Raw genomic sequence first — 4478 nt, forward strand, 5'->3', positions numbered from 1 at the left:
TATTTCCGTGAATGGAAGATTGGGGATCTATAGTATAATATTAGTTCAATCTCGATGTTACCGGTTTCAACTTTGGATTTAGTGTTACTAGTAGTTTGCACGGGGGATAAGTTACGCAAACTATTTTGTAATATAATTTTATGAAAAATTAGAAATTTACTTTAAATTGTAATAATAAATATAAAATGTTTTCTAAAATCATATTGTAAATTTTTTTGGTTTAATTTGAGAGGACCACTAAAATTTATTTTTTCGTCAGAAAAAACAAAATTATTAAATTTAAAAATTCAGGAAAATGTAATGATTTATATTTTTTATTCTTGATTTCTGTTCACTTTGATATAGTTGGAAAAAAAAAATTCTAAAGTAAGAATAACTAATTTTTTCTTCTAAATATTTTTTTTAAATATTCTTGCGTTAATTGATTTTCTCACTATAGTAAATTAATCCACCTCCAAGCTAAATCATTTGAAAATATAATGTAAAGTAATAAAATTATAGAAGTAATTTTACAAAATAATATATAGATAGTTTCAATAATATCATTAATAATAAATATATATTAATTAACAACTAATGATGTTTATAATATATGTTTATAGTTATATTAGATTTTCAATTTATAATGAAATTTTCTTTAGTTTTTAGTGTTTTACTAATTATTTTTGTAAATTATTTTGGCATTTTTAAACATTTATAACAAAACTAAGTTTTCTTCCGCACTACGTGCGAATAATTACTATTTAAATTTTACTAATGATTTTATTGTGTAAATATCAAATATTGTAAAATATTTTCGTGTTCATAAATTTTCTAGGGTGTTGGATATATTATAAGAGAAGAGACATACTCTGATATTTGTTGTTTGAATTTTGCATATATCTTTATTTCTCGTATTTTTGTAATAAAATATTTCTATTAGTTTGATAAATACCAAAATCGAGTTCAAAATACATAGACAGCTCGTATGATGTTGCACGGAGTTGTGCTTTCTCAAGATAATCTTCTCAACTTTAGATAGAAGGTCTATCTCAAATTGATGTATTGATCTGTAGATCACTTTGTCATCATCTCAAATCTCGAATTGGTCTTACACAATTGTGTTTAGCAAAGCAAAAGATGGCATTATTGTCCATTGTATGTTACATTTATTATTTTATAATCTTGTGTTTTACATTGTATTTGAATTTATTTTAAATTTTAAATTTGAAATAAATAACATTTTAAAATATAATAGCTGAATTATTTGACTGAAAAAATATAATAGCTGAATTATTTAACTGAAAAATATAATAGCTGAATTATTTGACTGAAAAATATTTTTTCAGTTACACTTAAATGAATAATTTTATTTTATTTCCTATAACTTTAGCAAAGTTTGGTTTATAATTTGTAGATGTGTTACTTTGTAGTCAAAATTTAAAAAGTTTCACTCTTGGAATAGGATATGTCCAATACATTTTCTTACTTACGTATGACCAGTGCTAAATAACAATCATAGATAGCTTTCACGTACTCTCCCGAATCTTACTGCATGTACATGAAACTTTATAGCCCGAATATGAGAAACCTCTACATGATCTATACGAAGTAACTTGATAGCTACCCCATGCCATCATAACGATAAATACAACACATACACTCCTCAATCAAACCAACAGATGAGTCTGAGAGTTAGTCTTTCTTTTGTTTCTCATACAAACCCTTCTATTTGTACATCATGTGGCTGCAACACTCTCTGTTTAAGGTAGGGAGCTGACACAACACCTACAAAATTTTTAACTTGCACTTGTTTAGTATGTTAAATAAACATCTACAATAATATAACCGAGTTGAATACCATTCATCTAAGTTGTAAAAAAGAAAGCTAAAATTTGAGAAACCATGTAAGCTATGTATCGTATCATTCACACAATTTGGAGACAATACTTAAGAAAATATTTGTGATTTTAACAGAAAACATAATTTAAAAAAATTATGTAGCACATTAGCTTTTGACGTACACATTATTTTGGGTCTATACAATGGAGTTTTGAGTTAGGATTTCAGAACCTTGTAGCCAGAGATTTCTCAGCCGATGCATTTGACAATGGTTCCATCAGGGTTTTGCCGATGAGGTATTTCAACTCGATCTCCCCGGAAAACCTTCTTATTTTAATGTAAAGAACACCTGCAAAGAAGAATCATTGGATTGAATTAGCTTTACTAAGTTTGACACTGATATGTTTGGCCTTTGGTACAATAGCAGCACATAAAGTGATCTGATATTGCACCCATAGATTCTGTAAGTGAACTAACCGATTCCCAATTGCAGATAGCTTCAGAGACCCATGAGTTGTTTAGAAATGACTGCAGGAACTTACCGAGAAGCCAACTGGGCCCATATCTATTTTTCCTCACAGGACCATGCAGGGAGGTGTGCGATTCCAATCATGAGAAATATATGCTCACATCCCATTATGAGACCAATAACTCCAATCTGAGCACCTGTCACAGCCTTAGCTAAAAGGCTTTTCGGCCACCAGCTCTAATAAAGGAAAAGCTGTCTCTATCATCTTCCTCATGATTACTGCAGTTCCCTTAAATCAAAATAAGGAGAAGAAAATGAACACTAAGAATCTGCATATCCTGGAGGAGTACGCATCAGTGTACCAGTTACATGACCCAAACTTATGCTTGAAAACTATTGGCATGTATGAATTTAGAGCCATTGAATGGTTCTTGAAGCACTCCTTCTCGAGTGTGGTGGGCTCTCTCGGATATCAGGTGGAAGGTCAACAACTTCAAGTCCTACTCTTCATGCCAGATCACACAGTTTGTGCTCTATTGTGCCTGCACACATTGACACCAGTTCGCTACAAACGGTGAGATTCACTGACACATATGATTTAAAAGAAGGATTTGTCACTGACACACCCAAAAAAAAATATCACTTTTTACATATGGGATGATGCTTATACCTAGATCTAATTATACCTGTCGTATCAAAAAATATATCACATTAAACATTAGTCTTGCTTCAGTTTCCTTTTGCTAATCAATTGAATTGTTCATTATTTGGTTAACTGGAACACTTAAGATGGTGCAGAGATACAAACGATACGAGGAAAAAAGTTTTTTGAGGAATGATAACCTTATAGATTTTTTAAGCTGAAGCCAGTTGCCATAGATATAGAGATGGTTTCCTAGAAGTGATTGTCACTTACACTTCCGCTGCTGAAAAATAGTACTATAATTTTGCAGTCTTTTAAGAATTAAGATGGAGAATAACAACATCTGAAGGAAATAAAATAATACATTGATTAAGGTATACACATAAGCTAATCAATAGTCTAAAATCCATTACGTCTACCTCATAAGATTAACATAACACTTGATCCTTTGGAACATAAAATTTAAGGAGGATCTATTCTTTATAAACACCAAAACAAATTATTATACTGATCGAATCATAATAACAGAGGAAAAGGATATTCTTATCGCTTTAAAGAGAAATATAGAGACCATACCTGCAGATCTTTTAAATGTCATTATTCGATTTTAGAGAATCTTGCAAGGGTTTTAGACTTTTAGTCTATCGATCATTTGGATCGTGGAAGGAAGGATTCTATCGATCATTAGGATCGTGGAAGGAAGGATTTTATAATCGTCACAGAAAGAGATGATAAATATGAGGGAGAGGCAAATAAATATGAGGGAGCGGCCATTATAATCATAATTGAAGTTGGGGAATCACGATTAGAAAATGGAACTGCTGATTTTTGGAGATGTGAGGAGACATCAATCTCCAAGGAATAAGAACCGTCCAAATTATTTTAAGAAAATAAAGTGGAGTTTCGTTTGTGGAGAAGTTGATCGATCAGAGCTCTTTGCGCTTTGAATCGGAGAAGAGGAAGAGGCAGAGGCGTAGTTCCTCCGTGTTCTGTAGTTTTTTTTTTTTTTTACGTTTGTCGACATAACACAATAGATAGAAGCCCTGGCCTAAAACAAACAAAGCCCATACGAAAATGAAATTAAGAAACGAAGGCCCAAACGTAACATAACACAACGGATCTGACGTGGCAAAAAGAAAGGTTCTGGTTGGAAGATTATTTTAACTGACGTGGCAGCACAGATTTTCAGCATATGCTGCTTTTAGTATTGTGACTAGATTTTTTAACCGCATTTTATATGTATTTCTCAATTCTAAAAAAATAATGTATAATATTGTATTACATTATTTAAAGAATATAAAATAAGACTACAGAATATAAATATATTTTTTAAATTTTCTTTGTGGAAATCATTATGTTGTTTGATTGTTCTACTTGACTCACATATTTGCATAGTTATTTGTGATAGATGAATAACTATATTTTTATTATCAGTAAATAATATATATTTATTATATAATATAAGAAACATAAAATTATTTACTTTTAAAACAAACTTGTCTCATGTTGGGGACTCGGTTATAGACATATCATATTCGAATGAGA

At 30.5% G+C, this 4478-nt stretch overlaps 1 long non-coding RNA gene across 5 annotated transcripts; it reads right to left on the minus strand.

Moving 5' to 3' along the window:
- Positions 1-1446: 1446 nt before the first annotated feature.
- LOC106324232 lies at positions 1447-3911 on the minus strand. Of its 5 annotated transcripts, none has more exons than XR_001266696.1 (5): positions 3510-3911; positions 3134-3213; positions 2299-2832; positions 2053-2170; positions 1447-1767 (listed from the first exon to the last, which is right to left on the minus strand). It is a non-coding gene; the product is annotated as an uncharacterized LOC106324232 (long non-coding RNA). The 5 variants fall into 5 exon arrangements; XR_001266694.1 differs by having other exon boundaries at positions 3134-3216; XR_001266695.1 differs by having other exon boundaries at positions 3134-3229.
- Between the last annotated feature and the right edge of the window lie 567 nt (positions 3912-4478).

Source organism: Brassica oleracea, chromosome C1, assembly GCF_000695525.1.
Source record: "Brassica oleracea var. oleracea cultivar TO1000 chromosome C1, BOL, whole genome shotgun sequence".
NCBI classification, from domain to species: Eukaryota; Viridiplantae; Streptophyta; class Magnoliopsida; order Brassicales; family Brassicaceae; genus Brassica; species Brassica oleracea.